Below are 12,814 nucleotides of genomic sequence, written 5' to 3' on the forward strand. Positions count from 1 at the left end.
TAGCTTGAGTCTTACAAAATTTTCATCATATCAAAAGGCAATTGAAGATCATATAGGCAAGAAATTGGAGTTATAGAGGGATATTGAAGAGTGGTGTCAGGCATTTAAAGAATAATAATGTATGCTTTTCCTGGTTCTCTTTGTAAATTTATCATTTGTCATGTGCTCCTTTGTTCTAAATAAATGCTCATTTTGTACTTAATCTGATGTTTGTAAGTTCTGATCACTTTCCCTAAAGGCGGCCTCCCAAATCATATCAATTTCAGGTTCCACAAAACCGAATTCCTCCTGCCGGGTTTTAGAGGAATTCAGACAGTTGTAGCTTGGGTTCGGCCTAGGAGCTTATCAGCTAGAAAAAGAGATGAGACAAAGTGAAGGGCATCCAAGAAGCATGGCCAGGAGAAGGAGAACCGCTCCCCATGGTGCTAAGGATTGGAGCTCGAGGGTCGCTGGTCACGTCTTCACCAACATCCCAGCCCTGATGCCTTTGTGTAATGTGTAATTCTCTCCCTGAAAGGATGACTCTTGCGGAATGCCCCCTTCCATGCATAAGCCACGTGCTTACAATCTATGGACACCCTCTCCGGCACTGCTTCCTCCATCTGGAATGTCCTTCTCCTGTCAGCAGGGTCAGGCTGGGGCAGTGGATTCCAGATGAGGGATGTGGGCTATCTCCCTCACTAACTAAAGACCCTGGTAGAATCCTGTGACCTTCCTCACCTCTCACATAAGGGTTAGAATACCAACAGATGCCAGTGCCAAGGGCTATTGAAAGGCACCAAATGAGTTAATGTCCATTAAAATATTCACCACCTGAGTTCTGTTACCATCGTGTTTCCCAGGATGCCACCTTTGTAAAACCTCCTCACTCTGCCCCATTGGTCATTCTGTCCTCTGCAGAATCTCTGCTTGTTTTTCATGTATTTAATTCGTTGTTATCATCAAGCCATTCACTTATGTATTCATTCATTCTTTTATTTCATAAATATTTATCAAGTTTCCCCTCCAATACCAGTCCTCCTCTCTGCTGCATTTGTAAACTGAGCAGAGATGCTCTTACTCTTAGGGTGTCCCCTGGAACATTTAGCCCCTTGACTTAGGCTCACTAAGGGCTCAGTGATGGTTGTTTTCCAGCGGTGGCCTCTGACCTGCACCTGGAAGGCTGGGAGGATCCAGATCAGGTGGGGACAGATATTCCTGGGTGGCAGAGATGAGCCCTGCTTCCTCTAGGAAGTGGGTCTTTCCTGGCTGGAATGAGAATCATCTGGGGGAGCTCTGACAGACATGGAGGTGCCTGGGCTCCACCCCCAGAGATTCTGTCTTAATTGCCTTGGAGTGAGGTCCCACTTGCCTCCCAGGTGACTCCAGTGCACTGGGCCTGCTTGTCCAGGGCTCCAAGACCACATTATTATGAGGTGACCAAGACACATATTCCTAGCAACTGCCTTTAGCTCCCTGGCCCATCTTGATGGTGACTCTGGGGGAGATGCCTCAATTTCCTCAGGCCTGAATCTTGTAGGTCCTATCTAGGCTTCCCCTTCCCTAGACTGTGCTTGGTGAAGGTCTTTGATGCACCTGCCAAAAGGCCAGGTCAGGTAGACTGCCAATAGCTTCCTGGTGTACCCAACTGTGACTCCATTGTCTCATTGCAGGGAGAAATAGATAGGTCTGGCCTGGATATTCTTCAAATTTTCACCTTTCTGGAAACTTCAACCTCTCCCCCCCAACATCCCCGCCCCTATGGTTTGAAAAACACAAAGATTCTGACCCATGCACACAAGAACTAAAGAAACCTTGAGAGCGTGCCCTACCCGCCCACCCCTCCACCCAGCTTGTCGAGGCCTCTAATCGAATTTTTACACCTCATTTGTGTTTTTAGTCAGTGCACGCCTGTGTTTTCATTGCTTTCTCCCCTTGAACAGCTTCCCCTCCAGGTCTACCACCTGTGTTTATGTCTCTCACGCAGAAGTGCTGAGCGGCATTTAATAATAGGGGTGCTCCCCTGACAGCTGCTTTGATAATGGTGGGGGGAGGTTCTTTCAGGATGTGCCTGGCAGAGAAAGCCTCTCCTGGTATCACAATCCGAGATGTTCCAGGGCCCACCTGTAATTATACCTTCTCAACCTCACCTATCCACCTCCCTTTCAAAGAAGAACTGCGGTGGGTGACATTCACCTCCAGTCGGGGAGGGGCTGACTCCCCAAGCACAGCAAGCAGGATTTCTCTTGGGGAAATTAGTGTTTCTCCTTTATCTGCCCTGCAGTCTCTGTCACTCCGGGAGGAAAAGTGCCTTAGGCTGCAGTTGGAAAAGATCAGCCATTCAAGTGGCAACTGCAACACCCCTACCCTTGTACGGGGGCTTGTTTCCAAAAGAAATTATACCTCCATGACAGTCCATTTAGACCATTAGTGATAGGTTTGCATTTTCACAAGAATGTTTACCTCTCTCTGCGGGGAGCCCAGGTTAGATCCGCTGCTTTAGAGCCTGTGATCAAAGAGCTGGACTTCAGCTCAAGGACCCCAGGGTGAGGTTTGGGAGTTGGATTTCAGCTCACTAATTGACTCTGCAGGTGCCTTTGTTTTCCCTTTCTGAGCCCTCAGTGCTCTTGTCTGTCTTGGCGGACTCCCTGGGTGTGGAAAATTCTAAACCAGGGAAGGAGGGCAAACCGTCCCAGGAGCAGCAGGCTCCTACTAAGATTCTAGCCAAGGTTCTGGAGTCAGCTGAGTAAGTTCCTTTACCTCTCCAGGCTCACTGCAGGTTAGTCTTGGTGCCCACCTACCAGGATTAGGTGGATCAGCGAGATGATGCACATAAACTCCCAGCAAAGACCTGGCACAAAACAAGCTGTTTTTCTTTTGCTACCCTTTCCTCCCAATTTGCCAGTGGGGACCAGAGTCCTATCTGAATGACCTCTCTTCTCTCTCTATCTCGGGAAGGAATCAATGAGGAAATCTAAAGCAACATCCTGAAATCGCTGGCACCAGGGAAGACCAATGGTTGTTTGACCCCCTCAGAACTTTCCTCTCTTTGCTTTTTGGCAAGTTTTTTTTTTTTTTTTTTAATGCAGGTTGCTTTTCAACCCTGCATCCACCAAGAGCAGAAAACTCTCTGTTGCTGTTAATGGGAAAAGCTTCTCACTTGCATTTGATATTTTCAGGGCCAGAGACTTTGTACTTTTCAGGGAAGCCAACTTCTCAGCCTATAGAACCATGAGCCAAATAAACCAAATGGACCTTTATACTGCATAAATTACTGTCTACAGTATTCGCTTATAGCACAGAGAAGGGGACTAAGATGGGTCTGTGCCTGCTCAGGAATCTGTAAATTGACCTACTGAAGGGCCACCATGAGCTCTAAGGAGGGAATGTTTGCAAAGTGGACTTCACGGTGCCTGCTCTGGGATCGTTGCTCACCAAATCTCAGTTTTTGGTGTTATGCAAGTAATAATAAAGAAATAGGTTCATGACTGTCTTAAAATAGCACCTGCTCCCCAACACCTGCTCCCCGACACCTGCTCCTTGTCTTCCACACATGATCTCTTTCAGTGAACACCTGATATGTGCCAGGCAGTGGGTCAAATCTAACAGCCTGGTGGCACTATGTTACTTAGCAAACCGAAGGCAACATATGCAGTTACATACCTCCCCTTATTCTTCCTCAAGTGCTTCTTAATGCCACTTTCAGCACTGAAACATGGGCCTGGAAGAAACATTGGTCTGAATGGGAGAGGAAATTCTTGGTCATTTATGATGTCACCCATGAAGGCCTTGGACATGTCAACACTTCATTCTTATCCAGAGAACTGGTCTCCTTTCACTTGCTGGTAGACAGTGGGCAGTCGGTCCATTGTTGTGTTCATGAGTGATGTTTTAGTGTTGTTAGCCCTTGTTATTTTACATATTTCATTTGGAAAAATATCTTTGGATACATCCAGCCAGGAATAGCAATTTTATTTGTATTGAAATTAAAAAAAACATGCATAGGAATCACAAAAAATTTTGCTTAACCTATGGAAAGAATGAAGGAAGGAAATAAAGGAAAGAAGGAAGGAGAGAAAGACTGATTATGCATTTTCCTTCTGCCACAATTCATTCTGGAACTGCTAGACAGCTATCGAGAAACAAACTGGAACCTGGTCTATGGGGTAGAATGGCTCAGTGGTCACAACGGAAGAGGTCCAATTTGCACTGAAATTTGGTAATTGTCCACTGGATGTCCTATCCCAGTCCTCTTGGTACTTACTGGACCCCCTTCACCTCCTTTCCTTATTAGACCGGAATTTGGAGTCTTATCACTATGCACTTTGATTTTTTAAATTTCTTCAGAACAAAAGCTTCTCCATGGCTAAGGAATAGCAAATATAGCTTCAAATTTTCTTTCTTCCTGATCATCCATATGCAGAGATTTCAGTAGTATGGAGGGATAGTTTTTTTTTTTATTGGTTGTTCAAAACATTACAAAGCTCTTGACATATCATCTTTCATACATTAGATTCAAGTGGGTTATGAATTCCCATTTTTACCCCAAATACAGATTGCAGAATCACATCGGTTACACATCCACATTTTTACATAATGCCATATTAGTAACTGTTGTATTCAGCTACCTTTCCTATTCTCTACTATCCCCCTCCCCTCCCCTCCCTTCCCATCCTCTCTCTCTACCCCCTCTGCTATAATTTAATTCTCTCCCTTGTTTTTTTTCCCCCTTTCCCCTCACAACCTCTTATATGTAATTTTGTATAACAGTGAGGGTCTCCTTCCATTTCCATGCAATTTCCCTTCTCTCTCTGGAGGGATAGTTTTAAAAATGTTATTCTATAGGTTTTACAGATCCATTGTACAGCATGCTGACCATAGTTAATAATGCAACATATTTCAAAATTGCTAAAAGAGTATATTTTAAATGTTCTTGTCACAGAACATTTAAATGGTAAGTATGTGAGGTGATGGATCTGTTAATTACCTTGATTTAATCACTGTTCAATGTACACATATATCAATACATCATCTTGTACCCTATAAATGATTATTATTTATTAATTTAAAAAGCAGTTAGACTTGTGACTCTAATATAGAAATTTAAGAATATAAATGTTCACAAATTGTATCAAATGTTTTAAAATCCGAGTTATTGTATTTATAAATTTGGTTGATTGGATTTGTGAGTCACTTAAGGACCAAGTGACCTTCTTGTTAGATTAGTGAATCTTCCTCTTTAAGAACTTGAAAATTTGGGAAAATACTTTTCAACAATGCATAAAATGTTTGAAGGAATTTAACTGAGTTTGTGAACAAGATTAATTTTTTGGAAATTTAATTTGAAAACCCTATGAGAGAATGTATACTTAATGTCTAAATATGCCAAATTAATTTTAAACTAATGAAATTGCAAATAAAATGTTTCTCCAAATCAGAGCAGGGGGCTGTTTCCCTTCTCCTCCCCCTTCCTCCCTTCCATTCTCTCCTTGCCTCTCTCTTTCATTCACTCTTTCCTTTGAAACAATGTTGGAGGGAAGTTGAAATGGACATAATGTTTATGCCTCTCCCATTCATGTTGAGATCCTCACCCCAGGGATGATGGTACCAGGAGGTGCCTTTGGACCATGTGTCAGTCACCTGTTGTTGTGACAGACTAATTCATACCATCAACTTAAAGGAGGAAATGTTTATTTTGGTTCACAGTTTCAGAGGCTTCAGTTCATGGTCACTTTGCCACTGTTTCTGGGCTTGTGATGAGGTGCGCCATCAATCGATCATCCACTGATGAGGGCACAGTCCATAAGAGCCAATCGCCTTTTAAAGGTACTAACTCTAAAGACTGCAACGGGAACCAAGCCTTCAACACGTGAGCTTTTGGGGGACATTTCACATCCAGTCATAGCAGGAAGTGATTAGGTGAGGAGGGAGGCAGAGCTCCTGGGAATGGAATTGGTGCTCCTATCAAAGAAGCCCCAGAGCCAGCCTTCATCCTGCTGCCATGTGAGACACAAGGAAAAGATGCCTTCCATGAGGAACTAGCCCCTGCCAGCTCCTAGATATAGGACTTCCAGTCTCCAGAACAGTAGAAAATTAATTTCTGTTTATCAGTTGCCCAGGTTATGGTGTTTTGCATAACAGCCCAAACAGATGAAAACAAGACTGAGTCATTTGCTTTGACATTTATGAAAAGAAACTAATACACAGGAGATGGGGACAACCTGGGAGGAGGGGCAGGCCTGGGTAATCCTGTTCCCCATTGGAGGTCTGCAGGATGTTCCCTTCTAGTGCTCTTTGGGGTTGGCTTACCAACTCCCTTTTACCCACTGACACAGCTCCTAGAGGTGACCTAGTGGGTCTACCAGGTCCTGCAGAGAGGCTGTAGCGGAGCTGTGGAGAGGCCATGGGGTGGGCTGCATCCATGTGAGCTCGCCATACAAGCGTAGGGTCCGAGAAACTGCGGGCAAGGTGCCCACCTGCCACGTAGACAAGGTTGCTCCACGCAGCCGCGGGCAGAGCAAAGACCATCCACTGACCTCAACCTCCCACTTCCCAACCTGTGCAGAGGAAGTGGAAGCGGGGCAGACGTGAATGGAAGTCCCCACTGGAGCTGACCAATAGCGTTAGAGCTTCCAGACCCTAATTAGCATAAATTTGGACCAGTAGCATTGGTGCTTCTTTCAAACCCTCATTAGCATCAGATTGGACCAATAGCAGCGAGCCTCGCATTTTGAGGGAGAGAAGTTGCAGTCGGGTCTTCTCCTGTGTGGAGGGTCTCCGGTTCCTGTTCTTGGGTGAATTCTGGTCTCAGGCTCGCTTGTCTTGGGTTGTGTATTTCATTTTTCAAATTCAGGCGACAAGGACCCTGACAGAGGAGGGAATTGTGGGTGGGCTTCTGGGTTTTCCTGCCACACTGGGGGCCGTGCCACCTGCCTCAGAGGCCGGGAGTCGCATTTCACCTCAGAACTCGTTTTCACTGTGGTGGTGGAAAGCTCTGTGTCCACCAGGTAAGTGCGGAAGCGAGGAAGCGCTGAGTCCCCCGGCGCTCCAGCTGAGACCCCGCCTCGGACCCAGAAGTGGGAAGACGAGAGGGTCAGTGAACCGCCGGGCAGCGGTCCAGGCAGAATCCCGGCGGCCTGCCTAGTTGGGTCGCTGGGCTGTGCGCTCCCTTGGCCTCAGGTCTCCTGAAGCCAACAGACAGATGTGCCTTCCACTCACCAGGGTGCTGAGGTTTGGATGTGAGGGTCCCCCAAAAGCTCGCTTGGGGGATGCAGGAAGGTTTGGAGGAGAGATGATTGGGCTGCAACCTTGATGTAGTCCATTAATGAATCCCTGGTGGGGTTGATTGGAACCTGGTGTCCCTTGGGGGCGTGGCAGTGGGTGTACAGTTCCTGTCTGGGAATTGGGGTCTCTGCTCCTTGAGCGTCCTGTGAGCCGCTTCCTACTGCCATGCTCTTCTGCCACGACGTTCTGACTCACCTTGAGCCCGGGGAATGGGGGACTGAAACTGAACCTTCGGATAAACTTTTCCTTCCCTCTAGTTCTGGTCACGTCTTTTGGGCACAGCAGTGAGACAGTTGACTAAAACACAGAGTGAATTACCCAGGGCAGGTTGGGTGGGTGTGGCCAGTCAGGCATTCCCTGGGAGATGGGGTTGAATACTTTGGGGGCTGGTACATGGGATGATTTGGCCCCAGAGCCTGGGAAATGGTGGCAAGTGTGCCAGTGAACAGGGACCTTTGTCTCTATGCCTGAAGAAAACTTGGGGTTGTTGCCTTCTGGGAGAAGCCACTTCCCATTGGCTTTCACTTATCCTTAGACTACTGTCCTTGCTCTCCTCTCAGATGGAGTGTTGGTGACATCGACAGGGCTGCTGATTCAAGTTCAGACTCTGCTTGTTACTGAACTGTATGAATTTGGAGAGTCATTTTCCTCCTAGGCTATGCTTTCTTCAGGTGATATAAAAAATCCCCGAATCAGGGCTGGGGTTGTGGCTCAGCGGTAGAGTGTTCGTCTCCCATGCATGGGACCCTGGGTTCAATCCTTAGCACCTTGTAAAAAATAATTGAGTGAAACAAAAGTATTGTGTCCAACTATAAAATAAATATTTTTTAAAAAATCCTCGAATCCTTGTCTTCCCTGCTCACTGTGGAGTTAAATAAGCTGAAAAACTTCACATGTTGTGCTTGAGGCCATTCTTGGCAAGTTCTTGGTAAGTAAGAGCCATTCACATCATTGTCTTATGTGAATTTCTTTCCTTGTTTAGGTTGAGGGGTCCCTCCCACCACCATAAGAAAACACCAGGGAGCATGCTGTGGAAAACTGGGATGACTGCTAAGAAAGTAAGTTGAGGATACTGAAGATGTTTATGTTTATTCCTTCTGCCTGTTTATTTCCCTTGCAAAAAGGAGCTTGCCTCTTAGATCATTAAACCAAAGAGGAGCCAAAATCACCTAGAGGTCCCATTACTGAGGCACTGATGTTGCAATTCATCGTTCCCCCCCCCCGGGGCTAACCACATGCTGGGACCACTGGTCTTCCCACCTACCCAGATAGAGAGCTATGACCAGGGGAAATGGGACCCCAGTGAAATCATGGGGAGGGAGCACCAACATTTTAAAAAATCACTGGGGAATAAGTAGCCAAAAGGGAAAGGATGGTAGAGTGCTCAGAGAGGCAACATGGATTGCGAGGAAGAAATGCTATGGCCTCTATGGCACGCAGAATGGTGGCCTCCAGAGAGACCTTCTCTCTGCTTCCTCTCAAACTGTGAATATGTTACCTTGTGTGGCAAAGGGGTCTTTGCAGACAAAATTAAGGATTTTGAGATGGGAAGATTATTCTAGATTGCCTAGTTGGGCTCAGTGTAATCAAATGAGTCCTTATATGGAGAACGGGAACCATAGACCAAGGAACGTGGGCAGTCTCTAGAAGCTGGAATAAGCAAGGAATGGATTCTCTTCTAGATCCTTGAAAGGAACCAGCTAATGACTTGATTTTAGCCCAGTGAGACTCCAACCTCCAGTTAATGAAGATTTATTTATAATAAAAATAGCAAATTTGCATTAAGCCACCAAGTGTGCAGTAACTGAACATAGTAGCAGGAGAAGGCCGACACAGGGGCCCAAGGTATAAAATGCCCCAGGAAGGAAGGAGTGGTTGACTGTCCAAAATCCCAGGCACACATGTGGTGGCAGAATGGACATCCCTCTGATCAGGGTAGGATGTGTAGTTTCAAAGAAAGGTGGAAATGATGGGTTGTGAAGATGAGGCTCAGGAAGAAAGGTGACACTTCAGTGACCTGGGAAAGGAATGATAAGAAGCCAGGATGGGGATGGGGCAGGCTTTCCACCTAGCTGCAGAGATGTCAGGGGGAGATAAAGAGCAAATGGGGGAAATTCCTAGATGCTGCCCAGGCTGTATAAGTAGATAGGCAGTAGCCAGTAACAGGGCACTTGGGAAGCTGTTGGCCGTACCAGCTGGACATTTCTGAAGGCTGCCAACATGAAGCAGGCCAAGTCACTGGCTAGGGTGGGGTGTTGAGTCTAAGACAGAACTGGAATATAAAATAGGTGACCAAGAACTGTAGTAAAACAGCAGTTAAAAAGGTGAGAATCCAGGGTGATACTGTTTTGGGGGAATAAGATACAAATCTAGGTACCAAAATAGGTTCCAGAGAAGGGGAGGAAGAGCAGCCTTGGCCTTGGGAGGCTGAGGCCAGACATCAGGATGCTGACTTGGAGGGGTTAGCTCTCTTGGTACCATTAGGTGTGGCCTTGGCAGGAGGGGAACAAACAGAGCAGCAGAGCTTGGGGTCAGCAGGACCCACTGTGGACAATAGAAACAGGGTCAAGGGCTGGGGTTGTGGCTCAGTGGTAGAGCGCTTGCCTAGCATGTGTGTGGCACTATGTTCAATCCCCAGCACCACATAAAAATAAACAAATACATAAAGGTAATATGTCCATCTACAGCTAAAAAATATTTTTTAAAAAAGGAACAGGGCCAAGATATTGGAGTAGGCAGTAAGAGCAAAGCATAAATAACCAAGGGTGAAGCTCTTCCCCATTACTCTTCCCACATTCCCAGTTGAGCCCCCTAATCTATAAGAATGGAGCAGATTAGAAGGTCAAAGTGAGGAGGAGGGAAGGTGGGTGGGTGAATGCCACCAAAGGAAAGCCATCTACTTCTCTGACGACCTTGTTTCAAGGTGAGGATGCTTGCCCAGAGTCCTGATGCTACTAAGTGGCAGAGGCAGAAATGGCTCCGGGTCTCTGCACTGCCTGTCTTGGGCTGTTTCCCTTGCATGGTAGCCAGCTCTTCGACAAGGCCAGGGCATGATTTGCACTTGGCCTGGGCCCACATGTGAATAGTTTACAAGTGAAAAGCAATCTTGGCTCTCCTTCAGCAGGGAACATTATATTTATTTGAATACTTGAGAACTGGACACCAGGTTTCGTAAAGCTGTTGCCTTTGCTGTATTGGCTGAGGGTCAGTGGGAGTGGAGATGAGGTGGGAAAGGACTGGCAATAGAGCCAACAGGTCCTGTGGAGATTTGCCTTCTGCATTTTCTCTCTGTTTTAATTCAAATGAAATGTCCTCCCATGGAATATTCTGTGATGAAAACCTCTCCAAAGTAGAAATCATTCACTCTCCATTATCACAGATGGTAGAGTGAGATGCAAAAATAAATCAATCTGCAAACCAATATTTGTTGAGGAGCTGTTGTTCTGAATGGGGTCACAGCTAGCTCACATTTGGTACTATTGTCAATCACACACTCCAGGTCCCATCTTGAGAAATTCTGTTGAGATAGGTTTGCATGGGGCCCCTTGGGCCTCCAATGGCCTTTCTGATGCACATTAAAGATTGAGACCAGAACTATACCCCCGCTACCAGTCACCTGGAAACCTTCGGGGGCAGGAATCCGGATGGAGTAGTCTAAGGGGCGCAGAAGAGTTTGCGGCACAGCTACTGACTAATTCTCTGTTGCTTCTCAAAGTCGGGCTGGGGCCTTACAGGAACCTCGGGATGGCTTAGGGAGCTTCTTTCTTCTACCCGAGCCACCATGTATGGAAGCTGCCTTTTGGAGAAAGAAGCGGGCATGTATCCGGGCACTATCAGAAGCCCGGGAGGAGGCAGCACCGCGGGGGTGGGCAGCACTGGGAGCGGTGGAAGTCCGCTGCCAGCCTCCAACTTCGCTGCTGCCCCAGCTTACCCGCACTATATGGGGTATCCTCATATGACCAACATGGATCCTCATGGGCCATCACTGGGGACATGGAGTTCACCCTACAGTCCCCCAGGGCCGTCCAGTACAATGGGCACAGTGCCCATGAACGACATGACCTCGAGCCCTGCTGCTTTTGGCTCGCCCGACTACAGCAGCCTGGGCCCCGCCGGCGGTGGAAGCAGCGGCGGTGGCCTGCCAGCCTCAGCCAGCGGGTCACTGGTCCCCATTGACTCCGGCACCGCCAGTTCCTCCAGCAGGAGCCGCCACAGCCCCTATGCATGGATGCGAAGCTGTGCAGGTGACCGGGAAAACCAGGACAAAAGAAAAGTATCGTGTGGTTTATACAGATCATCAAAGGCTGGAGTTGGAAAAGGAATTCCACTGCAATAGATACATCACCATCCGGAGAAAGTCAGAGCTGGCAGTTAACCTGGACCTTTCTGAGAGACAGGTGAAAATCTGGTTTCAGAATCGCAGAGCCAAGGAGAGAAAGATGATCAAAAAGAAAATCTCCCAGTTTGAGAACAGTGGAGGCTCAGTGCAAAGTGACTCTGGCTCCATCAGCCCTGGGGAACTGCCTAACACTTTTTTCACTACCCCATCTGCAGTTCGTGGATTTCAGCCTATTGAGATACAGCAGATCATAGTTTCTGAATGAAAGAAAGGCAAAAAGAAATGGAAAGTGTCCTTTCTTTATCAGCATCTGTTTGGTCTATAAGATGTCAGCAGGGTAGTTGAGACAGGTGTAATTCCTTATAAGTCAGTATTTTGAACAAGTGGACACACAATGGATTAGAGATTATTCAGAGGACTTTTAGAAACTATTACCAGAAAACTCCTCTTATGTGTTGTGCTATTTGTCAAGTTACTCAGGAAGCTTAGTGGTAAGCTATATAATCAAAAAGTTAGAATCATAAGCCTTTGCAACTCTGTTCAAAATTTCAGAAACTTGCTTATGAACAGAATATATAATACAGTTCTGCCAGGAGGCACATTTTTGTATTTTGTATTGTGTTTGTTATTTGATGCTGAGTGTGTTCTTTTATGCTATTTTAGGGGGTGGGAAGATAGTAAGCAGAAATTTATCTATCCTTAGATACCTTTTTAAGTGTATAATTCAGAAGCTAACAGAGTTGTCATAACCGTACAAGATAACTGTTTCAAAAATTGTCAAGAGGTGACTCTGAATCCATCTCACTAGCTAATAAAAATAGCAAATAAAAAAGACCATTTAGTCCCTCAGAAAAAAAAAAAAAGATTGAGACCAACAATGGTAAGATTTTTGTCTATGACAATGTCACTTTTGGGGGTTTGATCATCTTTGGCTCTACAGCATTCTAGCTTGCTGAAATTGCACAGAGGCAAGAATGAGACACCAGTGAGCCTAGCAGGCTGCCCAGAGTTTGCACACTGCTTGCTAAGTCTCTGCTTGGCTCTGCCTCATTAAGGGTCTGGAGTTATGCTTCATTTTTTGGAGAAATGATATGCTGGCATAGAATTCATGAATCTGAGCATGTGAATGTTTCCCTTGACAGTGTTAAAAGCCTATCACCTAAGTCTTTCCAAGTTCTCTCTCGCTTATGTGCCACATGTGGGCTGCACTTC

At 46.2% G+C, this 12,814-nt stretch overlaps 1 pseudogene; it reads left to right on the plus strand.

Moving 5' to 3' along the window:
• Positions 1-5,743: 5,743 nt before the first annotated feature.
• Positions 5,744-12,427, plus strand: LOC144372573 (homeobox protein CDX-4 pseudogene; annotated as a pseudogene).
• The last annotated feature ends 387 nt before the right edge of the window (positions 12,428-12,814 follow it).

This window comes from Ictidomys tridecemlineatus, unplaced genomic scaffold (genome assembly GCF_052094955.1).
Source record: "Ictidomys tridecemlineatus isolate mIctTri1 unplaced genomic scaffold, mIctTri1.hap1 Scaffold_132, whole genome shotgun sequence".
In the NCBI taxonomy this organism is placed as follows: domain Eukaryota; kingdom Metazoa; phylum Chordata; class Mammalia; order Rodentia; family Sciuridae; genus Ictidomys; species Ictidomys tridecemlineatus.